The 27907-nt window shown below is 40.0% G+C and overlaps 1 protein-coding gene and 1 pseudogene across 2 annotated transcripts in view; one reads left to right on the forward strand and one right to left on the reverse strand.

Annotated features, from left to right (window-relative positions):
- Camk4 (calcium/calmodulin dependent protein kinase IV) overlaps positions 1-27907 on the reverse strand; it is a 243318-nt gene that overhangs the window by 168117 nt on the left and 47294 nt on the right. The window lies entirely within an intron of this gene.
- LOC132652565 (U6 spliceosomal RNA) lies at positions 9168-9268 on the forward strand (annotated as a pseudogene).

The raw sequence follows: 27907 nt of genomic DNA on the forward strand, positions 1-27907 counted from the left end.
GGGGTTTTAATTTGGAATTTAAATACTTAAGACATTGAAATTTGCAATTCAAAAAAAATCTGCCTCACCATTTTATTTACAGTTTATGTCTTGTCTCTGTCCAGATACCAGACATTAAGCAGTCAGATCTTTAAACTTTTATATTCAAAATATGAAGTATAAGTTTCATGCATTCTTCATAATTTAGAAGCCACAGCAGCATCTCAATAAGAATTTAAGGTAGAGACACCTTGATGTTTTATACTCTTAAGATGAATGCACCCTGACGTTAGAGCACAACCCTAATTAGAGGACAAAGCAGGGCACCGGTGGGCTTTGCTGTAGGGCTTTACCATCACTGTAAAAGCAGGTGGATGACCACAGTCCAGCAGTGTGTACCATTACAATTAAAAAAAATAAAGATATTTTAAAGTGATGGTTTTTGTTTTATCTTGTTATACTTTATTGTTCTGTTTTGTTGTATCTTTTAGAAGACTGCTCTTTTCTGATGAGACACAGGAAGGGGGCGGATCCAGTTAGGAACAAAGATGGGGAGGAACTGGTGGGAGTGGAGGGAGGAGAAACGGTGAGCAAGATATACTGTATGAGAAAAGAATCCATTTTCAATAAAACAAATTTAAAAATGGGAGGCACTGTATGTCTCCACAGAAGGGTAAAAAACAAACAGATTTCAAATTTTTTATGAATTAAACTCACACTTTTTGAGGCCAAAGCACAGACTTTGCAATTCTATACTGTACTTAAGAATGAGTGATGAGTCAAAGACTTGTATGAAAAAAATTTCAAGTCTCTGAAGAAAGAATTAGAAGAAGATATCAGAAGATGGAAAGATCTCCCATGCTCATGGCTTGGCAGGATTAACATAGTAAAAATGGCCATCTTACCAAAAGCAATCTACAGATTCAATGCAATTCCCATCAAATTACCAAAACAATTTTTTACACACCTGGAAAAAAATTCTCAACTTCATATGGAATAACAAGAAACCCGGAATTGCTAAAACAATCTTCTACAATAAAAGATCTTCTGGAGGTATCTCCATCCCTGATCTCAAGCTGTACTATAGAGCAACAGTTATAAAAACTGCATGGTACTGGCATAGAAACAGAATGGTGGATCAATGGAACCAAACAGAGGACACAGAAATAAACCCACACACTTATGGACACCTGATCTTTGACAAAGATGCCAAAACCATACAATGGAAAAAAGACAGCTTCTTCAACAAATGGTGCTGGTCTAACTGGATGTCTACATGTAGAAAAATGAAAATAGATCCATACTTATCATCCTGCACAAACTAAAGTCCAAGTGGATCAAAGACCTCAACATAAAACCAGACACATTAAATAGGTTAGAAGAAAAAGTGGGGGAAACCCTAGAACTCATTGGCACAGGAGACAACTTCCTGAACACAACACCAAAAGCACAGGCTCTAAGATCAACAATCAATAAATGAGACCTCATGAAACTGAAAAGCTTCTGTAAATCAAAGGACACCGTCATCAAAACAAAGCAACTGCCTACAGATTGAGAAAGAATCTTCACTAACCCTTTATCTGACAGAGGGCTGATATCCAGCATATATAAAGAACTAAAGAAGCTGAAAAGCAGCAATCCAAGCAATCCAATTAAAAAATGGGGAACAGAGCTAAACAGAGAACTCTCTATAGGATATCGAATGACAGAGAAACACTTAAAGAAATGCTCAACGTCATTAGTCATTAGGGAAATGTAAATCAAAACTACTCTGAGATTTCACCTTACACCCATTAGAATGGCCAAGATGAAAAACTCAAGTGACAACACATGCTGGAGAGGTTGTGGAGAAAGGGGAACCCTCCTCCATTGCTGGTGGGAATGTAAACTTGTACAACCAGTCTGGAAATCAATCTGGTGCTTTCTCAGACAACTAGGAATAGCGTTTTCTCAAGATCCAGCTATACCACTCCTAGGCATATATCCAAAAGAGGCTCAAGTACACAATAAGGACATTTGCTCAACCATGTTTGTAGCAGCTTTATTTGTAATAGCCAGAAGCTGGAAACAGCCCAGATGCCCCTCAACTGAAGAGTGGGTGCAGAAATTGTGTTACATCTACACAATGGAGTATTACTCTGCAATGAAAAATAAGGAAATCGTGAAATTTGCAGGTAAATGGTGGGACCTGGAAAGGATCATTCTGAGTGAGCTGTCCCAGAAGCAGAAAGACACACACAGTATATACTCACTCATATAGACATATAACATAGGATAAACCTACTAAATTCTGTACATCTAAAGAAACTAATCAAGAGAGAGGACCCTGACTAAAATGCTCAATCCCCATCCTGAAAGGCAAAGAGGATGGACATCAGAAGAAGAAGAAAACAGGAAACAACCTAGGAACCTGCCACAGAGGGCCTCTGAAAGGCTCTGCCCTGCAGACTATCAAAGCAGACACTGAGACTTATGGCCAACTGTTGGGCAGAGTGCATGGAATCTTATGTAAGAAGTGGGAAATAGTAAGATCTGGAGAGGATAGGAACTCCACAAGGAGAGCAACAGAACAAGAAAATTTGAACACAGGGGTCTTCCCAGAGACTCATACTCCAACCAAGTACCAGGCATGGAGATAACCTAGAACCCCTGCACAGATGTAACCCATGGCCGTTTAGTGTCCAAGCGGGTTACATAGTAAGGGGAAGAGGGACTGCCTCTGACATAATCTGATTGGCCTGCTCTTTAATCACCTCCCAGGGGGGAGCAGCCTTACAAGGCCACAGAAGATGACAATGCAGCCACTCCTGATGTGATCTGATAGACTAAGATCAGAAGGAAGGAGAAGAGGACCTCCCTTATCAGTGGACTTGGGGAGGGGCATGTGCGAAGAAGGTGGAGGGAGAAGGGGAGGGTGAGACTGAGAGGGGAGGAGGGTGGGGCTTATGGGGGGATACAAAGTGAATAAAGTGTAATTAATAAGATAAAATTAAATTAAAAAAGAATGAGTGCATGAGTGTATGTGTTTGTCTGTGTCTGTGACTGTGTATGTGATGTGTGTGTGTGCCTGACTGTGTGTGTGTGTATCTGTGACTGTGTGTCTGTGTTGTCTGTGTGTGTGTCTATGTTTCTGTGTCTGTGTATGTCTGTGACTGTGTGTGTCTGTGGGTCTGTATCTATGACTGTGTGCGTGTCTGTGTGTATGTGTGTGTGTGTGTGTGTGTGTGTGTGTATGTGTGTGTGTACATATGTAGAGGTGCTGGGTATAGATCCAGAAATTTGCTGGTAAGTGCTTTATTACTGAGCTAAATCTTCATCCCAAGGAGAAAAGTTTTGGGTGTGTTTATGTGTGTGTGTGTGTGTGTGTGTGTGTGTGTATGTGTGTGTGTTCACTTTGCTTTCCTTTTCTCCACAGTGCTGGGGATTGAACTCAGAGCTTCATGTATGCCGGGCAAGTGCCACTTGCCCTTCCACTCAATTGCATCCTACTCTGATGTGTAACTTTACAAGGTGTGCTTTTACTACATTTCCTAGTGTTCTCTCTTTCTCTCTCTCCTCTCTCTCCCCCTCCCTCTCTCTCTCTCTCTCTCTCACACACACACACACACACACACACAGGAACACTTATGTAACAGTATTTTATTTGTTAATAATCTATGGCTTTGGTTCACTTTGAAAGCAAAACTTTACTGAAGATCAGGAATTCATCATGACAGTAATGTAGATGTTACTGAAGGCCAACGTGCTTCAGATTCACTATAACATTTGAGAGTGACATTGTGGACATAATTGTGAGGAACCAGTGTCCCTGGTGCCACTGTGAGATGGACTCGGTGTGCTGACCCAGTGACAGCAATGACCGAGGTTGAGCGAGTACAGTTTGATAGAAACAAAATCCACGGTAAATACATGTCTCTGGATTTCCCTGCAGACTACAGATTTTAGTGTAGTGTGCTAAAAATAAATAAATAAAATAAAATGAAATGCATGACCGTTGTTGCTTTCTCGTTTCCTGTGTTAAGCACAAACACTAATGTACTTTTTGTAACAGTTAATACTATCCTTACAAAATGTCATGTTTTTAACAGGGACAAATAAAAAATATAGCCAACAGCAGAGAAGAAAAAGACATTCTGAGAAGGCAAAGTTTTACATGTAATTTAAAACTATCTGCTAATTGTTGTCTTAAAAGAAACTTCAGAAAATACAGAGAACTTAGGAGTGATAGAGAGACGACAGGATGAGTAAAAACTGCCCCTGCTTTGTTAATATTAAGTAAAGTCAATGCAGTATGTCCATGAATACCAAGAAAGAACCAAGATTTTTAAGAGGGTGAATCAGTGGCTATTTATCTTCTGATTGCTGTTCTTTCATTTTAATATAATACTTATTGTATTTCTTCCCATCACAAATGTCAAGAGTGCCTCTTAAATACTTGGGGGATTTGTAGGAACAAAGGGACAGATCAAGTCAGAAGCTACACTGCTCAGTCAGAGTTTACAACCTGCCATCATTTTCTTAACAAATAATGAACATACCTTCCCTTCGGTAATCAAATCCAATGCAGCTCTCTATCTCTGACATAAATACGAGTGCTTCTTTAGAGGGTTTTTTTTTTCTTATTGCACATATAATCGTTAATGTTATTTGTACCTAAACAACAGGAACATGTTTTTTTGAGATTCTTTCCTTAGAATTTACTGAAGGACCATAAGGAGCCAAGTGACATTTTCCTAATTTAAGTGACATTTGGGCTATTTACACCCACATTTCATGAGAGAGTTCAAATCTGCATATGCACTTCTTATATTTTTATGAGTTTGCTTTTATATAAATCTCAGAGATAATGATTTTAGCTTCCAGGGGTGCTGGAGTTGGGGCACCATTCAAAGGAACAACTGTCTGATATATGTGGGGACGGGAGGAGCAGGAAAGCGGGGTGACCCACACTGTCTTCCTTCTAATAGATCACAAGCTTCTTTGTTGATAAGAGATCACAAGGCCCCACCCAGTCAGGACCCACATATATGCAGCCTGGAGGTGTGGGATAGTTAACAACCTGCAGACAGACCAATAGCAGGCTGAAGCCGACGGGGATTTCCCTGTGGTCCTTCAATGAGGTCATGAGAAGTGGGTCACTGTTCTTCTAGAATGGTTCTTTGAGTCTGAGCAGTCTGTTAAACCTGGTGGCAACCTACTCAGTATCTTTTAGCCAGGGTCCATCCTGCTCTGCTCTCTTTTTTCAGGAGTTTTAGTCCCTTATGAAGCAGTAGAATATGAGACATATGAGTCCTCTTGCCCATGTTCTGCTCTGGCGACAAAAAGTAAAGAAAGCTTGTACCTAGGAGATGGATATATATACATGTATATATATGCTTTCACAATCCAACACACGAAAAAAGCTACAAGAGGAAAATAGTCAAAGGTCCGGAATAGACATCATAAAAAGAAGAATGTAAATAGGTAAAACACACATGGAATGGTACTCACCTGTTGGTAACCAGAAAATTTTAAGTGTCTATATGTAAGTGAGAGCATCAGGGTAATCTTGAAAGTACTGTGACTTGGGACTGTGGGATATAGCCCAGCAGTGATCCACTTAACCAGCTACTCAAACTTCTAGGCTCAGACTCCAAATAAATGAAGATGACCCTTTGTTTGGACTGCTGGGGACACCTCCGTGAGTAAAGTCCCTGTTGCAAAAGTTCAGGTCCCCAGAAAGTACATAAACAGTTGGATGTCTCTGTAACCCCAGGATTGAGGGGTCAGGGATAGATGGATCTAGGGAGCTGGCTGGCTACACAGTTCAACCGAAACAAGTTCCAGCTTCAGTAAGAAACGCTAAGAGGGTAACACAGAGGAAGGAATAAAAAAGGCATCCCAGTGTAAGCTTCTGCCTTCAACACCACCTCCTCCCACAATCACAAAACTAAAATGACTTAACAAACAATTACACAGAACAATGAAGACTCTCGTATGCTGTCGGTGGGGGTATAAGTTTAAAAGAAAAAAACCCACGTTATCTAATAAGGTTAAAATATGTATCCCTTCTGAAGATCAATCTTACTTTCATGAGAAACTTTTGCACATATACTCCTAGTTACAAAACAAGATATTTAGAATATCATTATTTGAAACTTGGAAACAATCCAGGGTTGATGGATGCACCTATAATCCCAGCACTCAGGAGGCTTAGGAGGTAGGACCTTCAGTTTTAGGCTGTCCTGAGCTACACAGTAAGACACTGAAACACATCAAAACCTGAAACTTAACAATAACGAAAGGAAGCCCAAGTATAAACAAAACAAAATCTGACAACCTAATGTCCATCAGCAAAGTGAATGATGAATCAGTGTATACTTTTATAAGATAATACTATCGTAATAAAAACAAACAGCCACAAAAGAGCCTCCTAAAGCAAATAAATCTTAAAAACTTAATTTGAGTGAAAGAAACAAACCAAAATATTATACACTGTATAATTTAATTTATATGAAATTCAAAACAGGCAGAACCAAACTACGTTACTTAAGACTGCTCAGCAAAAGCATGAAGCAAAGCATATCATGGAAGTTGATTATCATAAAACGAAAGGCATTTGATTAGGAAAGGGCCTGCCAGAGCCTCTGGGCATTCCTCATTTCCTATTTCTCCTCCTGGGTGGTGGTTTTTGCTTACAAAATTTCACTGAAGCATCAGACTATATTTTACATGATTTTCTATACCTGTAAATATCTTATAATAAAAGAATCAATTAAAATTTTTCATTGCTTTGTCTATAAGAGATGGCCACATTTTGATCAGTAATGATTGTGCTATTGAATGTGAAGCTGATCATTCCTTCTATAGCTTTAAAAGACAACAGAATGCAAAACCAAGTGCAGATGTGTCCATATTTTCGGCCAAAGTCAAAACAACATGACTGTCACTTTCATAAGTGTGAAGTGTAAATTTTTCCTCACCTCTAAAAGTTCCTTCTGTTAACAATGGCATGTAAACATTCAAAAGCAAGTACATACAATCGAAAGGATTCGGTGCCTCATACAAAACACAGCACGGAAGTTGTTTTCTCGTGAAGCATTAAGCACAACTGTTGTTGCCGTTCTTGTTGGTTCTAGCTAGCTGGCCCGTCTCTTTCCATGGACCATTCGAAGTACTCAACCTTTTCCCTACTGGCCCATTTACACATCTCAGAGGAGAGACGTGAAATGCAGAACCTTTTACTCTTCACGGAACGTAGGTACCTGAAAGTGAGAAAAATCTAAAAATATAAAGGTTCTGTGAGTCCACTCTCACAAAAGGATTCATGTGTCACCATCCATTGGCAATCTTTTGAACAAGGAAATCATAATACTGAATTACCTGTGATTCTCCAAATATCCCTGAATAAATGGTCACACAAAGTATGTGGTGGGCAAAGAAAAAGAAAAGGAGGAGAAGGGGAAGCTTAAAGAAGAAACGGTGAAGGAAAAAAGGCAGAAAGGGAGAAAAAGGGAAATTATCTACACACACACACACACAGAGCTAGGCTAACAGCACAGTGGGTGGCATCAGTATTCACAGGAGACTCAATTTTGCCAATACTTTTAAGTGTGTTTATAGAAAAAAAATAGGAAAGCTAATAGGTGTCATCTTGCTAATAGCATATGATACATGCTGTTGAGCAATTAAGTTGCTAAAATACCACAGCATTCTCATTCCCATTAAACAATACCGGCAGCTTCTGAATCACCTTAGCATACCAGAAACTGAAAAGTCTAAATTGAGCAATATACTTCTAATGCATACAGAGCCCTGGATAGCCTAGGAGAGATGGTGTGTGTGCGCACACGTATGTGTGTGTGTGTGCGTGTGTGTGTGGATGTCTACACTCATTTCATCTCCCTAATCAAACATAAACTATTTGGTGGCATATGTCTTTGTGTGCCTTCTGCAATATATAGTGGGTTTTTTTTTCCCTTTTGTTGTACTATGGTCAGTTAAAAAAATTGTTTTGTTTGTTTCAATTCCATGAAGTAAGCTTCATTTTTATGTTCCATCCCAAAAGACAGCATGTGACACAATTTTTATTTCAGTGGCCAACAGTCCTTGTCTGACATGTGAGGAATGTTACCAAAAATATCAGAAATCACTAATATTTGCAGACTGTATCACATAAAACATAATAATAGCGTCTACTGATGATAATAATTAGGTTCTATGTATAATTGTGTGAGAAAGTTTCTCACATTTTGGCGGGGCAGTGACACAAAACTCTGACTGCAGACTCACTATTAATAAAAAAAAAAAATCCTAGGAAAACACAAGTAGGCTAAACTTGCAAATTAAGGACAATCACCTCAGGGGAAAGAAGTGACAGGGCCTCAGGGTGCTTTTTGACTCACTGCTAGCCGTTAAACCGCCACAGCTGTCCTCACAGGGAAGGGCTAGGGTGTTCGGCCAGAAAGGAATTGTGAGGAGCACTTCACTCACATCTGGACAGGGCTTGTGCCTGTGCCTTGCTCAAAGCACGCACTCGGCCCTCAGGTTAAGAAGCCAAAGTTGACGTGACAAGTCAGGCACAGGGAAAGACGATGATGATCAGGAGCAATGATGGAAAAAATGGCAGAACTCTTGTTTCTTACTGGTGCATTATCACAATCCTCATATTACTGCATTTCCAATAACAGGCTGCCCATAAAAATGTGTTTTTATTTAATATGTTGACTGATAGGTATTTTATGTATGTAATGGATTTTAGATGAGATACAAAGCATGCAGTTTAAATAGTTCATTATGAAAATTCCATGCTTAAAGTAGGGGAGTCTGTTATTTTTACTTAATAGCTGCCATGTTATTATTGATTTGTTTTAATTACACATTAAAATTTATTCATGTGTAAGATAGTACACCTGCTTACAAATTCTGATTGTAAATATGACACTACTCACATGTAAAAACTTTTCTTGTGAAATGAGATTAAAAAAGGAAACAATTTAAATACAAAGATAGAAGTCAATTATTATAATGTTATTTCATCAAATAAAATGAATTAAAGAACTGTATCTCACCAGTTTCAAGATATCTTCCATTTTGATCTACATGAACTACAACAAAGTGGGCTGTTTTTTCACAATGAATACAATCATATGGTTGATGTTTCCTAGGCAACAGACATGACCTCAGCACCATTAAGAATGCCACAGATATACTGCTTCTGCAGCCGTGTATTGAAGCTGGTACAATGCAGAGATTACCACAGCCCCTGCACAACGATGACACACAAGTCCTTAGAGCATTCCATTTTTTAAATGCCACAGATTTGCCATGTATCATACATAGCTCACATCTGTAACCCCAGTACTCAGGATGCTGAGGCAAGAGGATTGCCGTGAGCTCCATGGCCACCTTTGCTAGATAGGAAGTTGCAAGCCAGAGCAATAGCCTGCCTCAAAAGAGACAACTACCGCAATGTAGCTGTTGCTCCCTGTGGGACACTCAGACAACTCCAGCCTTGTAATGCTCTGTCCAGCATGGCACAGGAGGACTATTGGAGGAACAAGCTGCAAAGGCAAACTGAAAGCTGCCATCCACACTTCTGGGCCCATCAAGCAGGTGAGAGCAGGAACATGAATACAGCACATATAAGAGGCTTGGCAGACACTGCTGGAGCATCCTTTGAAGAATGCTCATTCATCAGTACCCTTGACAGCTCACAGGATGATACTCAAGATAAAAAAAAATAGGCATTAGCAATTCAATCAAGCAGTGATTCAGGCATAATTTAACTATGAATGTGAAGAGGTTTTTAGACATGTCTTCAGTAACTGTTCTTATGTTCTCCATCCTAGAGCACACAGAGCACTGTGATAACAATCTACATCTAAAACAAGTTCAAAGGAGCTCTTGTAAGAAAATTGTCAGTTAAATTAGCAATGTTTTTTTTCTAGGTGAATGTGATAATACTGATGAATTAAACATGTTTGGAACCCAGGAAAACACAAGGATAGAGCTCAGAAAGCAAGCTGTTGAAGGAAAAGGTCATTACAAAAAGTATAGAGTAGGGTCTTATTCATAAAAGAATAACTCAAATCCTTGACATGTTGTTTTACAGGCATGTTTATGAGAACATCTAGATGTGTCAAATGAACTGAAGGATTTAACATAGTTGCAGACATTAACCGGGCCAGGAGAAGAGAATCAGAGCCTAGAATCATAGACTACTCTTTCTCAAATGAATCACTTCTATTTCTATTTACATGCTTATTACTTATACTTTTTAAGGCTGTTAGGTAAGATGCTTTTATTTTTTCTTATTTTCCATAATGTGTGACTGTATCTTCATAACTGACAAAGAAGTAATCAAGTAAATACATATCTAAGGCCAGATGCTTTTGTACAAGATGTTTGCTGTTGTCAAGAATTTTTAACTCCATCTCTGTGCGTGTGCACGGGACTTTATAGTGACAATATATTTCACATCCAAACACTTGGAACATCTTCCTTTGTCTTAAGAAGAAAATAAAAACATTTATGTTCATTTTGGGCAATCATTAGTTAAAGCACAGATGCAGGGGGAAAAAGGTTATCAAATATGAAGAATCCTTATTTTAACGTCTCTCCTTTTACTGTGTGAGAAGTTCGTACATGCGTACAACATTTTATTGGTCGTGTCCGCCTCTCATTCTCTCTGCCCTTATTTCTTCCCTGTCTGTCCCCACCCTCCACTACCCTCTACCAACATCACGTTTGTTTTTTCACTCAGCATTGCCAACCTATGTATGTATGGTGTGGGACCATCTAATGGAGCCCCACATTCTCCGGGGCCACTTTCTAAAAAATAGAAATATAAAAACACCTCTCCCCGTCCCAGTCTTCAGTTGCTAGTAGCTTCTCAGCTGGAGTCCATGACCGCCTTCCTCCTTCCATCTTGTCTGACCTGACCCTTGTTCAAGTCTCTTGCATGCTGTCACAATGACGTGAGTTCATACCAGCAGCTGTCTTGTTTGTGTCCTACAAAAAGTTTCACTGTAGTCATGTGCCTCCATGACTCTTAAAACCTCTGAGCCCCCCTCTTCTGTTATGAGTCACCTAATTGTGGGTGCGAGCAGCCAATACCAGGATCTTCAGAAGAAAACTAAGTTCCTTAGCTACCGAGTCCTCTCTCTAGTCTACCATATGCTCCTTAAAAAGTTGTTTGTTTGTTTGCTGTTTATTTATTGATAACCCACTGAGTCCAATTAGTGCTGACCATATATGCACATGGGTGTGGTCACCCACAAGGACATGGGCAATAGCTAGTGACCATGCCCCTCAAGAAGAGTGACTTTCTCTCCTGAAGCAACCATCAATTGCTGGTTGGGGTCGGGTAATCCTTGGTTAGGGGTAGGGTATCAGGAGCCTCTACCCATTCTGTATTAAATTTTTCTTTTAAAAAACATCCGGTTTTGTGTGTTGAAAATTTTAACTTCCATGAGTTCCCATGTAAGTTATAAACATACTTTGAACCCTAATCAATTTATCTTCTCAGATGGAAATGCTTAATTATACATCTCAGTCTTCTCATTTTCCAACACTGTTCTCTGGGCTTAGTGGCAGGCTTAACTCCTTCCTTCTGAAACATTATTTTCATCCTCCTTCTACGGGAAGATAAGTGAAGTGTGTGCTTCGCAATTCAGAAAGAAGGATTGTGTAGGATTAAATACAGGTTGGGGAAGAAGCATGAAGTTGCTCTGTTTTATTCTGTGTGCTAGGTAAGCTGACACCGGAATATAGAGTCTGGCAAGATGGCTTGATGAATTAAAGAGGTCTGCAGTTAAGATTGACCACCTTAGTTCAACCCCGGAGTTCACAGTGGAAGGAGAGCTCCTGCAATCCTTTGACCTCTACCTGTAATGGTATGTTCTTGTTCACTCTCTTCCCTACATGCTCAGAAAATTAATACATGTGATTTTTCAAATGACTGGGAAAGAGCAGCAGTACTTTATTTTCTTTTAAGCTATAAAGACAAGAAGGTAAGCTCTCACAGTGTCACTGGTGGGGACGAAACAACAACTGATCTCTGGAAACAGATCCTAGAACAAGACCATAGGACTGTCCAATATGTCACTCTTAGTAATGATTAGACTTCCAGGCACATGGTCACGGAGCCTCCTTTTTGTGTCTTGACAACTCCCAGTGTCTCAGCTACAGAACAGTGACACAGAAAACAAAGAAAGTTCTCCACCTCCGTTGCCAACATCAAGAACACAGCAAAGCACCGCTTCACCTTACTCGTCCCCCACCCCCGGATCACATATGACAGTACAGAAATAGCATGGCCAAGTCACACCCAAAACTTAGCAAGAGCAGCCTCCACACACTTCCCAGGCCTCCCCGGGGCTGGTATCTTAGCAACCATCCAACCAATACCAATATTCAATTAATATTCTGAAGAAGTATATCCAAGCACTCTAAATTTCCACTCAGTGTTTTAATTAAAATTCTCAGAGGTCCACAGTGAGACTGTGCTTCCTCTCTAGCCTCCTTCCTCTAGAGTTCTGCTCACTGTCAATTTGCATACAGTGCTCACTGTGGCACAGTCACCATCTGTCTAAATAACCCACATCTCAGGGATTTACATGGCTGCACGTGTCTCTGCAAACCTCTCAGTTTCTAGATCTAGGTCACTCCGCCTCGAATTTTAACAGAACAGTTGGCTTTCCTATAGGAACAACTGTATTTAGACTTTGGGAGTGTTGGCTTTTCTTTACCAAGTGTTTGATCATCTGCAAATACTTTAATTTTAAGAGGGCGACACATAGAGGGAAGAGGCATGGGTAGTGAAGGGAAGAGCTTTGAAGGTCACTTATAACCTGGTGAGTAAGTAGGTCATATAACCAGGAGACTGCTTTTGAGTCTCAAATGAGGAGGATTTCAATGACTTCCTTTGTTTTCTCCCTTGGAAGGTACGCTTGCTTTTGTCCGTTGCCTTCAGAAGGCTTTGTATCCGTACAACGATTTGCTAAAGATAGTTCCTAAGACAGATGTGTTCCCTATCATCTTATAAGTCACCATTTGCTGCTTTTCTATCTGAAGAATCATTTAAAAGCTCGATCCATTTCAACTGCCTGCTCCCACCCCTGACAGTGATGTCTGGGTGTTTCCCCTTTGTTTAGGGAACTGCCACTGCAGACACAAAAACACACATTTGGTGGGGGGATGCATCCTGGTGGTCTTTATGACTACAACTCCTGTTTGTAAACTACACAAATAAAATTGACAAATTTATCTCAAGACTTCCTGAGCTCAATTCTGCACCGAGCTCTTCCTCTATAGCTCTCCATTTTCTAGTGAATTCATCTGCCTCATGACAGTCAGGAGTAGTTCTAGCTAATTCATTCAACTTCTGCACGCCAAGATTGTCCAAATGAATGCTGAGTCTCGAAGCAGGCATGAAGGATTCAAGGTTAAATAGCATACAACTCCTGCTAATAAGGTACTAAAAATCCATTGGGAAATGCATGCAAAATACACATGCACACTTCATACATGTACACACATGAATCTGTGTGTAGATTCACTGCAGCAGAGATAATACAGTATTCATACTTTAGGTATAAACTTTGTCATGCATGAGTTCTGAAAGATGAGCAGTTAATTAGTAACAGACATTGGGGTTTGCTAAAATAATTGCTTTTTTAACACCAAGTAGAGTAAGTTAGGCTTTGCAATTAATTTTTTTTTTTTTATCTATCATAGAAAGGAAGGAAAAGACAATTTCCAGAGGGAAAAAAAATTCCTCCTCTGCCTTTGGCACATCTGGACATGTTTTTTACATCCTTGACTATGTAGCATCTGGCATCATTATAAGTGGATTTGATGGTCCTGGGCCGGAGCTGATTGGCAGGAACCACTAAGATCTGCAGAAGTGGTCCTAGTGTTGCTATGGTGACAGAGCTCATCTTTCCAAGTGGCTCAGTCAGGGTTTCTCCTAATGAACTACAGCTCCTGGGCCTGGGACCCAGAGAGATCTAACCCTACCTGGCTTCATTCTTTTTTCTCTCAGCAGCTTGTTGTTTGACCTTAAGTTCTTGGGTCAAGATTCAACCCACTTCAAACTCTGACTGAATCTCGATCAGACAAAATAAATTTACAGTACAAACCAGATTTCATTCATATAAATGACCCAGGTCCTCCTGTCTGCATGGGTTGCTTGTGCTTTGGAGTTTATACTAAGGCAGTCATTTCGGGTTGCTAACACTAGACCACTTTCAGAATTGTCCCCAAAATTTATGTTGCAGTACTAGACTGCCATTGAGTTGGTGCCAACTGATCTTACAGCATTTCCAGTCCTTTGAGAAACTCCTTTCACACAGAAGGAAACAATCATTTTATATAAGTAACTTGGAAATTTTTTCTGATCACTTAAGCCAGTGATTTTTTTTCTCCACCTGTCTCTTTGAAAGAAAAGAACCGAACAGGGATTTTCGATTTGTGCTTTGAATGAGGCCAAGATCCTTAGCAAACCTTACTGAGTAATTAGCATTTATAAAATTCTTCTCCTCGAGACGCACTCTAATAGACTCAATTGCTAAGTAAAAGTTTGTAATTTCATCCGTGCACAGATTTTTCTCTTAGTGCTCACGAACTGCAAACGTCTCCTGCTGCACTACAGAGAGGCTACACACTTAGTTCTCTCGGCTCCTCGTTTATCTACTTAGGCCTCTCAATCCTATGTATGCACAAATCTGTATATATCTATTATGCACATATATGAATCCATACACATATATTAAATATGCTGTGAGACATGTGTATAGATATACACATATGCGTGTAAGTCAGTGTTACAAACACACATTCCTTTGAGCTTTTTCAGTCTCTCATATTTAGAAAAGTATTTCCCCAGCTTACTCTGGATTATTAAGCTTCACCATAAAAAATATTTAGATTGTTTTTTATTTCATATTGAAACTCATTGTGGTGTAAACTATAAAATGCGACCATGATATGGATTCCCGTGTTCACTTGAAAGGAAAGGCAGATATGCAAAGCCGCCCAGTGCTCTGCAGTGACTCTTCCGTGTTTTCCCATGAACAGTCACAAACCGCAAGAATCATTTCTCCAGACTGTAGGCAAAAGAAAACCTCTCTCCTTCAAAATAGTAAACTCTTAATAGCAATAAGGCATGTTGAAGACTGCCTTAAAATATTGTTATAGTTGCTGCAATATAAACTAATAAAATAACTTACTTCTTTAAGTTCTGAACAGGAAAATTTAGTATACACTAGCTTCCCTTTTCCCATGTTACAACACATGCTAAAATGATCAAATAACCATTAACCATGTCTGAGAAATAACCAAGCATCGCACCTGCTAATACTTTATTTAAACCTTTCCAGGATCACGACTTTTATTTTTGTACACAAATTTTGCTTTCAGCTGAGTTGATGCCCTTACTGCTAAGAAATGGTGTACAAATATTTTGTCCTTTAAGCATCAGTGATGATGTGGAATGTACGGAATTGCCCAGGCAGTATAGGAACCAGAGTCGAAGCACACAAAAAGCTGTGACACATAAACACATAGGGGAAACGGGACTGATCTCTTGGGCAGCTATTAAAACTCCTGCTCTGTTATTACAATATCTAGAAGAGCTGCAGGGCACCATTGTCACTCTTCCAGAACTGTGTCGATGATGTCCCTTCGTCAGGAAAACTTTCGTAAGAAGCTCCCATGGGAGCTAAAGATAATATGCCTTCAAGTCTGCTGAAACGGCGACAAGCCATTGGCTGGGTTCTGTGTCACTTGTAATCCCAGGAAATCTGTGGTGGGTTTCTCAGTGATGGATGATGACCCTAAGGCTTGATGACACACCATAACGATGTGCCGGTGTTTCGTTTGGCGGATGGCTTTTCAGCCAACTGCTACAATCTCAAACCAAGGACATACTCTGCTTTCTGCGGGGTTCCACCCTGAGTGGTTGCATGCCTGTGGCCTCAGAAACCACAGCCAGCATCACTAGACTTCAGATGCCACTACCATTCAGGGAACTTCAGGTCTTTGGTCTGTAAAATCTAGTTTCCCAAAATGTATCTGCCCTCTGCCAATATCTTACTGAAAATTAAGTAAATGTGACTTTTCCAATAGCACATCATGGAAGCAATGGAGAATGGAGAATGGAATTCAGTCGGGTGGAGTGTTTCATTTAAAATGATGGATTTAAACCCTCAAATTGCTCTCTGCGGAAGAGTGATCCTAAATCACATGCTTGGTTTTAAGATGAAGTTGCTCATAAACTTTGAAGGTTAAAGGGGGCTAAACTCTTAATGACAAAAGAGAGATGGCTAAGAATCAAACTTTTAAAGCTTTTTCCCTCAAGAACAAAATCTTCAGGCTTTAACATCATTGATATTTACCTATGTTTATGAAAGAAAAGTTACTAGTATGACCTAAGGTACTGAAGAAGGGATGGGATCAAATAGATAAAGCAAAACTCATGGAGACTCCCATTACTCACAAAATAATCCCAAGGAAATGTTCAAATGGCAGAATTAAAATGTGACATATAAAATGAGAGAGAGCCATAAGGAAGATGGGAGTCTTTTTAGTGGTATCCTGTCACTCAGCAGAGGGCAAGTGATCCAACGCTCATACATGGCTATATTCCATAATATATTTATTTATTTGTTTATTTATCCATTAATTATTAAATTTTTATATTGTTTCTCTTCACAATTTATTCATTTTATATCCCGATTGAATGCCCCTCCCTCAACTCTCCCCAGTCCCACCCTCCCACACTCTTTCCCCTATTCCCTTCCCCTAATCCACTGTAAGGGGGAGTTCTCCACTATAGCCATCTGCCAATAGCTTGTTAAGTCCCATCAGGACTACTTGGACCCTCTTCTGCCATGGCCTGGCAATATATTGCCCTGAAAACAAAATTAAACTTCTAATATACACTGTGGATTTTAAAACAAAATGACATTTTCAGGGATGAGAGATTCTAAGTTGCCATCTCAGGCATCATCTGGGGGAAAAAAGATTACTCTAGGAAGAACTAAAATAAAATAAAAACTGAATACAAATGGAAAACCAAACACAGACACAGTGATGGACAAAGCAATCAGCCAAATACTTGGTTACTGGAAATAAGCATTCATTGCAGCTTTTTTATTTTTATTTTAATGCATTTAAATAACACACGAGACGCACAGGAGAAATATCAAGGAAATACAGAGACAGGGAAATTAAAGTAAGGTGAAAATTATGGTCTTGAAGAGCGAGATTATAGATACTAAATGGATACCCTTCATCACAAAAAGTGGAATATAATTTTAAATGTGTACTAAAATTAAAAGTCTTCCACTAGAAGAATAGAAACAATAAACATTTGTGACCAAAATCAATTCAGATTTGGTCAGTCTCAGTGCTTTTCTAGCCAAATTGGTACTATTATTTTTTAAATCAGGTTATTTGCTGAAACAAAAATAGGAATATTTGCATAAAATACAGATGGTTTGGACAGTCTACATTTTAACAAGGAAAAAGATGCGAATAAGGAATAAAAATTTATGCTAGTAAAAAAATAAAAAAGATTATTTTGTATAACATATTAGAATAATACTGAAAAGCTTTACAGGATAAATTTTAAAATTCAGGGCATGTGGAGAGGGAGAACTGACACCAAAGGCCTTTGGAAAAGCTGTGTGGAAGGCTATGACTGTGCAAGCTTCCTAAAAAATCTGCATATATGGAAGGAATTTAAATGATATCATCCTATAATGGGATGACAATGCCCCAAGTAAACAACTTATGACACCAAATAAAACCTTCAGTGCCAGGAACAGGTTACACCTTGTTGAAACCTAAGCAGAGGGAGTCCTGTGGGAGACCGTCTCAAATGTCACAGGGTGTTATTGCAAAGGCCATCGGTTACCGTCCATTGCGGAAGACACCACTATGGATGGCATCAATGATGGAGAAATTGAGCTGGCGCCCAACTAGAAGATTCACCCCTGCCAACTTGTGCTCATGGTGCTAGAAGGTACTTTGCCTGATACAGGGGATGAGAAGCAATCATTCATACCTCAGCTGCCTACAACGAAGGCCTACCTGTAAGACATGCTGGTGAAATCGTGGCACAAATGTCACAAGTGGGATCAGCCACCATAGGCGTTCCATACCCGACACTGCTAACGTGGCCAGCAAACTGAGACCAGACACGTCATAGGTAAGCCTAGGAGAAAACCTACGATTATTATTCTGCTAAAGGAGCACAGAAGAAACGATTCCTAGTGATGTATTGCTGTACCCCTAGATTAGAGCGTCACTCAACCCTCATTAGAGAAACTTCTTGCTTGTAAGCAGTAATTAACAAAGATGCATAGCTGGACAGTGGACAGAACATGGGGGAGTTGGAAGCACTTAGCCCCATATGGGTGTCTTTATCAAATCCCTCCCCCTTAAGGCTCTGGGATCTATACAAAAGAGGAGGTAGAAAGAATGGACATGGTGGTGCACGCCCTTAATCGAAGCACTTGAGAGGCAGAGGCAGGCAGATCTCTGAGTCTGAGTCCAGCCTGGTCTACAGAGAAAATTCTAGGGTGGCCAGGGCTACAGGGGAAAAAAAAAAGCCCTACCGAGATGGGGGTGGTGGTGGAACAATTGTAAGTATCTTCAAGGGTCAGGGATGGTAAAGACACAACAGGAGAGATGCACGTGAACATACAGAGGCTGTGGCAGCATGCACAAGACCTGCACAAGACCTACCTGGGTTCACACCAGACAAAACCGCAGCTCTGAGAATGGAAATCAAATACGGAGGCCTACCCGTAACCAAGAAGTATTTGCAACTGATACGGGACGGGAAAGGGAAAATGAGTTTCCTCCAAAGGAATGTCACTGGGAAATCAGCAATACTCCAGGCCAGGCCCCATGCCCAGGCTTTGTTGGCCAACACAGAACAGACTAGTGTGTGTGTCTAGGTGAGTGTGTGTGTGTGTGTGTGTGTGTGTGTGTGTGTGTGTACTTTTTGTTTGGGCTTTTGCCTTACTATTTCATGTAGTGTGTTTTTATTTTTACTTTTGTTGTTTTTCTAGTTTTTTTACAGAGAAGCAGAGAACATCAGGTTGGCTGGTTAGAAGGGTGAGGGAGGGTTGGGAGGATTTGGAGGGGAGAAGAATATGATCAAAGATGCTGTATGGAAAATTAAATAAGAATTTTTAACATGTTAGGGAAAAATATCAAAACTCATGCAAAATATATTAGAGGCATTAAAAAGCTCCCCCAAAACAAGGGGGAAGGTGAGGACCAACACCTACGGCTGTCCTCCTGCCTCCACACTTGTATAGTGGCACCCACATTTGCTCATTCACACACATGAATGCACACACATGCACACACGCATGCACATACAAGATAGCAGTTAATATCTACACCTCTTCAAGGACAAGACAATTCCATGTTACAACAACAATGAAAAAGTTGTCAAATCCCTTTATAATGCATAAATAATTCAACCATCAGGGACAGAAGGAGTCACAAAAGGACAAAAGGCCAATTCAGAAACGCAATGATTTCTGAAACATTAAAACTTATCTCAACCTCACTCACCACTATAATTGATGAAAGGAGACAAAAAATAAAATAACAGAATGGCATCAAGTAATAAGGGCTTAGCACTTGTTTCCAATGAAACGAAGCTGCCAGCGCACTGACGACAAGCCTGGAAACACTCTCGCCTGGGTAAAGCGGAAGCTATAGGACTTCCGTACAGCAGGACACACTGCATCACAGAGTTCCAAACGACTGTGAATGACCGGTATGCTAATTACTGATGCAGTCATCACGCCATGCATATACGTGTCATAACATCCCATCTTGTCATGTAAAATTACTGCATGTCAATGGCAGAGAACAAAGCGAAGAGCAGCAATTGTTCTTTCTGATGGAAACTGAAACCATCTGCAGACAGAGGCACACCGTCTTCTGGGTCGTTCGGCAATCCGCTGGGATTTCCCTACACAAATCGATAAATAAATCCAGGGAAAGGTGAGTGATCTTTGTAAAGAGAATGAACACACTTGAGGGAGAAGTTATTTATGAGTCCTCTGTCATACTTTCTCTTCTTTTCTGGAATGACACACATCAGATACGCAAAAATAGAAAAAAAAATCCTTCGCTCACATAATGCTTCTAAGAACTTAGGAAAAGAGGTGTGCCCGTGCAGATAGTGCAAACTGACACACACACACACTATTTGGGTGGCTATTTTTCCCTTTATATTAGAATTTTAAGTGAGTGTACATATTGATGGAAAGATTTCTAGTACCAAAAACAGCCACTCTGTACAAATCACTGTGTGTCTGTGTGTGTGTGTGTGTGTGCGCATGTGTATGTGTGTGTGTGTTTATGGCACAGTACACTTGATGACTTGAGAGACTTTGGTCTTTCCTTCCACCATGTGGAGATGAAACTCAAATCATCAGGCTTACCAACAAGGACCTTTTCTTGCTATTTCATCTTGCTGACCCCTAAATAAAATTTTATACTAGTTATACAGTTTTTCACAGATGTTCATTATGTACAAGTCACTCTCTTAAACCCTAAGAAAGTACCAGTGAAGAAATTCTGGAAACAAATTCTATAAAGTTAGAAAAATATAATATCATAAATATAAACAAAATAAACACAAATATAAATAATATTGTAAATATAAATCATTGTAAATGAAAATAAACCATCTAAGCTACCGTTAAAAAAAATACCACCAAAATATAAAAGTTGTAAAACCAATTTCTACAAGAGGAAAACAGACAGAAAAGCAACACACTTCCTCCAGGATGGCTGGTCGAAACATTAAGAAGAGAAGCAAATAAAGCCAGTTAAGGCGAACACACACAGCAGGAACTGAAGACGGAAGGAAAGACGGAAAGAAATATCAGGGGGTTCTAATGGGGTCATTTTTAAATGGAGACGTGAATGAATCTGGGGAACAAACAAGGGAAACATCCAGGAGTAGAGGGCAGGCAGACTGCATTCAAGGTGTTCTCAGAATATCCATGTTGCTGGAAAGGAATGAAGGAGGAATGAGACGGCCATCCCCCGTGGCTCCCATCGGGGCAGAGATTCGGATTTTCTTCTAAATGGTAGATGCTATGCCACTGCTAAAACTGAGAGTTCATGTCCTGGCACAGAGCATCTACAGGACACAGAGACTAGTAAGTATGCCATGCTAAGTATGCTATTAGCGCTTTTATTATGCCAAGCACACATGAAGTCAAAGATTAAATGTCCTGTGTACTCATCTATTTATATATAAAAATAATTGTAAAAATTGAAAGACACATGCTAAAGAAGAAACGTTGGGGTTTTGTTTTTCTTTCTAGAATGGAGAAACAGTGTCCAGAAAGGATGTTGGCAACTATATATTCTTTTAAAATTGTTTATGCTGAGGATGACTATAAGTTGTTAAATTTAAAATTAGATAAATAAAAATAATGATTGCATTTTACTACCTACAAACTTTTGTGAGCCTGCAGACCCTGTACTATTCCTTCCTCTTCCCGGCTGGGGACTTCTTTGAAATCTTAGATGTAAAAGTCTCTGTAAATGGCACATGAAAATGCCACAAAGCAGGCATTTCTGTACTACTTACATGTAAATATAAAGCATGCTTGTGGTTAGGCAGCTAGCATGCGACGAGTAACTATACAAGGAGGTGTCACAACAAAGCTGTTTACAAGGCGGCCGGTTCATAACTTACATTCACAACATTAGACACCACATGCGAGGAGTGTCTAGACCTATGGAAAAGTGAGTCAGAGTCAGGCAGCCACCTCTAGGATCTCTGACTCAGGGAGGTACAGATTTAGACGTGGTGCTCACACATGCCTTCCTAGAAAGCCAGTCCGGTAGCTGCACACTGATGACTAAGTTGAAACCATGGTCCCCTGAACTATGGGGTACATCACACTGGGGAAAGGAAACAGGCACCAGCTATTGTGGGGTTTGTGGATGACGTCCTGAGGGATTGTGCCCAGTTGATGTTAAGCCCAGCCACATCAAGGCCCCCAACGTATTGGACCCATGGGAATGACAAAGCCTCCACTGGGTCAGGCTCAGGAGAATAGAGAAATCAATCATCCTCTGTTTCAAGTTCAGATGTTACAAACAGTTGGCATTCAGCTAAAACCAGCGTTTGCAGGAAGTCAAGCAAAGTTCCTCCTTCCGAATGACTGACTGCCACCTGAAACTGCTCCTCTCCAGAGACTCCTACTGAAACTAACTAGCCTGCTTGCTCCCTCCTCGCTCAGCAGTATTTAACCAACACACCTCCTTACCTAGCCATGTATGATAAACCGAATGCCTCGCTCAGCCACGTACAGTAAACCTGCTGCATCTCCAGGCTGCTGATACCTCTCTATCACTAAATACATCCACTGACCCCAGCTTTTCTGCACATACATCTATCCTTCATTCACTCCTTTGCCATTCCAGTTAGGTCAAGTAGAAAGCCATGTAATGACTGAATATTCATAGCTCTGTGTGGTAGTTTGAATGAGAATGGCCCCATCAGCTCATGGCTGAATACTTGATTCCCATTCATGGAATTATTAGGTGTGGATGGTTCGAGTTGTGTCACTGAGGGTAAGCTTTGAGGTTTCCTATAGATTCTTGGGCTGAAGAGATGGCTCAATGGTTAAGAATGCACACGAACTACTCTTGCTGAATCCCCAATTTTGGCTCCCAGCACCCACTTGTGATGGCTCACAACTGCCTGTAATGCCAGTTCTTAGGGCTCAAAGGTCTTTGGCTTCTGCAGGTACCTGCACTCATGTACACACACCTAAATGCATACACACATACACACCCTACACATAATTAAAAATAATAAAAATGAATCTTTAAACTTTCCTACAGACTGAACACATTGATGATACCCTCTTTCTAACAAAGGGATTCCTGTTACTAGAGTAATTGCTTTCATTTCCCTCCAACTGACACTTAAGACATTTTTTTAAAAATTTTGTTGAGATACTCGAATAATTTTATTTATAACACTTCCAAGTAATTATCTTAATTACAAAACCAAAATATGTAACATTGTGTAATTGCTGATTTGCAATCACAGGCATAGTACATGTGATGACTATGTTAAGCCACGTTTAAATTTTTGTGTGTTTTGATATAAGTTATAGTGTTTACAGTATAGTTCTAAAATATAATGCTCAAGTCTACATTTCTATTGAGCTTCCTAGCAAAAATTAGGTATCCGTCACTGAGCAATTTCCTTAACTTATTAGTAGACAGTTTCCTCACTAAAACTTGGGATGATAAAATCTACTCCTAGTTATTATTGTAGGATTCAAATTGCTTCATATTTGAAAAATGTTTAACATCACTATTGGCATTTAGCCATTGTTTATCATCTCTACAGGAAAATACAGATGGAAAGCGGGCAGAATAAAAGGAAGAAACCAACACTCATCCATAAACTATCATTTCTAAAAACTCAGTGTAAGGATTGGCGAGTGAGCTCTTTGGCATTATTAAAATCCAGAAATCAAAATTTTCATTGGACCTCTCAGAATATACAACCTTTATGCATAATTTTTTCATTTTCAAGTTTATTCAATAACGTACACACATACAGAGAGAGAGAGAGAGAGAGAGAGAAACACACATGCATTTCCAAGGGTTCCCCATGGGCCAAGCATCATGACCAGAAACAGTATCAAAGAGAGAAAATGTATCCCATGTTCATTAAGGGTGTTTTGATAAGCAGAGAAGCCTCCCTGTGTCTGAAAAGTCTACTTAAGAATGGAAAAGGAGCTGGGTATGGTAGCATACACTTATAATCTCAGTGTATATGGGAAGCAAATGCAGGTGGTTCAACACAAATTCAAGACCAGCTTGGCCTACACAGCACATTCCAGGCCATCCAGGAATGCATACCAATAGCCTGTCTCAAAACAAAACAAAAAGCTAATCAAACAAAACAAAAATGGGAGGGAAGATAGAAATGGCATCCCATTAAACCATTCAAGAAAACCAAAAGTAATTTTCCATTTTGTTCTGTGCCTTTATTGGACCTTGAATACAAAGCATACAATAACTTTTATGTCACTTTTAGAATACTTGTTTTCTAGAAAAAAAAATGAGCACAAAACGTGGGGAAATGGTGATTAAGAAAAGGGGAAAGTTGGGGCAAAGACAAAGTATAAGCACCTGTAAATTTTTAAATGTAACCTCAAATATTGTGATAAAAATCAGAATCTATATACAAAGACAGGCAATGAACAAGGAACACATCACAATGAACTTCCAGATTCCTGCTTCCATCATCTAGCTTAAGGCCAATGTGTCAAAGGAACTCAGATAAATGACTGTGAGCCAACAGTGTGATGCAGCCTTGATCATTCAGGCCTTTACAGCCATTGAAGCAGGACATTCTCCCCAAGCATGGTTGGATACCATAAAAAGCTAAAATGTTACGCTCAGGATGCGAGGCTAAGCACTGCACTCAGGGTCAGCTGCTTTGGACCCAGAGAAGAGCATGTCTGGTTGCATGCGGGTTGATGCCCCAGGTCCCGCCTCTAAGAAAAAGGTATCAGACGGGTCTGATGCTCTTTGGGTGGATGACACCTAAACGATCATCGGTACAAAGTCCCAATTTATTTCTAATATCAGAGATCAGACCTCTACTCTTGCCTGATGCATCTAAAACAAAAAGGGGGAACTGTAGAGAGCTGCGGAATGCTATGCCTTAAAGATGGAGCTGGTTTCAGCCTTCCACCTTCCTGATGGTGAGTGCTCTCTGTCACAAACAATTCCACATTTGGCTAAGGCTGAGGATCTGGCTTGCTTCCATGTATGTGGACCTATCTGCATTGCCCACGTGGCACGCCTGGGTTGGCTACCCAGAGGCTATTTAAGCTGTGGGCTGGCTTTCCCCAGGGTCCGAGGATTGTTCAAGGTTTCTGAATAAACTGCATTGAAAAAAAAAAATGACTGTGAGCATGTAGGTGCCTGATCTCTTCTATTTTACTCACTACACATTGTGATATGCCTTGAAGGAGACCACATTCCACCTTCTTGCCAAGTGGACTTCCTCTTACATGCTCTCGGTCTGAACAGGGAAGAAACCCAAATTTATATGCCTTAATAATATGCCTGAGGACTCACAGTTTTAATGTGTATGTGTATGATCCAAATTCAGTGATCTCAGACAGTACCCAATCTGTATTCCATTGCAATGTTCACTTAGAAAATATTTAGTCAGTGCATTCTAGGGTAAATGCCTGACTTTTAGAAATCTGAGTTTCCATAAAATCCAGAAATTGGAATGGAAAAAGAAAATGTGGCACATTTACACAGTGGCATATTACTCAGCCATAAAAAAACAAAACAAAACAAAACAAAACAAAACAAAACAAAACATGAAATTCACAGGAAAATCAATAGAACTCAAAAAAATCATCCTGAGTGAGGTAACCCAGATCCAGAAAGACAGATATAGTATGTGTCCATTGTTATGTGAATGGCACCTATTGAACCAATGGTAACCAAGCTACGACCTGTAGAACCACAGAGGTCAGCTTTAGATTAAGGGACTGGGGAGGGAGGGACACAAACAGATCTCCCTGGGAAAGAGAAATAGAATAGATAGCTAAGGATGGATGGGGGGTGACTGGACAGGAGGTTCAAGGAGACAGAGAGAGGAAGACAAGGGAGAGAATACAGGGAAAGAGATGGCTAAGCATCAGGGCCATTTGAGAGGTAGTATGAGAATCTAATACAGTAGAAGCTTGCTAAAATATATATACATAATATGAAGGCAGTCTAAATAAAATTGCCAAATAATGGGGGAGACAGAGCCCCGACTGGACATCTCTTGTCACCAAATGAAGCTTCCAGTACTGGTAATGTGTTATATCTAATTAAGCTGTTGGCCAAAGAGGATCTCATAGGAATCCCCAAACAACCCAGTCTTATACCAAGACTATAGGTTGCTCTCCACAAACTGAAAGAAAAGCCCTATTGCTGAAGACAACAGCCTTCCTAATGCTGCATCCCTTCAATACAGTTCCTCACATTGTGATGACCCCAAACCATAAAACTGTTTTTGTTGCTCCTTCATAACTAATTTTACTACTGTTATGAATCATAATGTAAATCTCTGTGTTTTCCAGCAGTCTTAGGCAGCCCCTGCAAAAGGGTCATGCAATCCCCTAAATGCAATCCACAGGCTGAGAACCACTGCTCCAGAGTCTGATTAGGGACCAGCTTCCTTGCATTGTCTGAGGCACTACTCCACATGCCTCATAAGTGGCAGAAGCACAGGAAAAAGACGGTGGCTCAATGGGTAAGCTGAGGTAGAACTCCAGGCTCCTCATAGTCTCAATTGAGTCTTGAGGGGGAACCATAGGTGCCCTTATGGCCCAGGGAGAAGGTGAAGAGATACTGGCATGGGTGACATATGGGGTGTAGTGCTTGTACTTGAACCTCAAGTAGAGATCAAATGGACTAGAGTCCTACAAAGTCAACACAAGTAGCCATTGGACAAGGCCACTGGAAGATGTAGATTCATCGTTATCCTTCTTTGATGAGAATTTATGAAACTTATACTGTCAAACCCTATACTGTTACTTATAGAGAAAGGGGGTAGGAAAAAAAACAGATTAGATACTTAATCGAAAAGGACATGGCTCCGTGAAGATTATGATAGCACAAATTGTCACATTTAAGGTCTGCCTTCTCGATTTCTCAGAACCCCAGTACTTACCACAGAAGGCATGAAGAATACCAGGTGCCTCCATTTTCTTGTTTTCTTGACAAAATGTTCAAATTTATAGTTTCGATGCATACACAGCTTAAATGCTGAAATACTGGACAGCCAGATTTCTCACACCTTGTTTCATTTTAGTCTTTCTAGATACATGCTCTTATCTGATCAAATAAATGTCCCTTGTTTCAGAGTTACTGGTCACCTACTGCTTTTCATTCTTTGAAGATCATGCCCTCCCTTACGTTCATGAAATTCAAGTTGTATATATTTGGCTTCCAAAATCTTTTCACTAAGGTTCCATATTCCTTTAAATCCAATTTTCTGTTTATCTACTTGAATTTACTTTATTTTCCAGAATAGATGAGGCTAGAAACAATCATGGTTTAGTTCTCTCTCCATAAAATGGCACAGAAAGGACTTGTCTCTGGCCTGTCTTTTATCATATGTACGTTTTCCCAGAATCATATCATAAATGCATATAATATTATTTTCATTTTCATTAGTCTTTTACTCCATAATGTTTTCAGGGTCAGATTTGAGTTTAATTGCTCCCAAGCCAACACAGAATTTCAAAAGATGGTTCACTTAACTTAAATTTTCCCATTATCTTCTTGAAAATATTGAAATTTCTTTGTACAGAATAACATTACATTCATTAAAACAGTGGAGACTATTCTAGGGCTAGCACTTCAATGTGCTCGCCACTCAAATCCAAACTCCTATTTTTTCCATTATCTCCACTGAAATTTATTTCAGCCTGACTTTTTACTCCCAAAAATTCTTACAATGTCCCCCCCAAAAGCTCATGTTTGAAGCTTGACCCCTGGTGCAAGCTATGGATTCAACTTATTGGGCTATTGGATGATGGTTGAAACATTAAAACATGTCGCCTTTTTGGAGAAAGTGGGTGTGTCTCCAGGGAGATGCCAAGAAGGGTATCCTCTAATCCTCGCCCCTTTCGCTGTCTCTTTTTGTTTCCTGGATGCTCTCTGCTAGGATGTTCTGACCCAACACAGGAACAGAGATGTTGGGGCCAAGTGACCACGGACTGAAGATTCTAAGACTGAGAGCCTACATGCAATCTTTCCCCCATTAGGATATCAGTTTTCTGTGGTATTCTGTTACGGGAATAGAATGCTCACCATCCCCCATTCTATTCCAGTTCTGTCAAAA

Source organism: Meriones unguiculatus, chromosome 2 (genome assembly GCF_030254825.1).
Source record: "Meriones unguiculatus strain TT.TT164.6M chromosome 2, Bangor_MerUng_6.1, whole genome shotgun sequence".
Taxonomy (NCBI): domain Eukaryota; kingdom Metazoa; phylum Chordata; class Mammalia; order Rodentia; family Muridae; genus Meriones; species Meriones unguiculatus.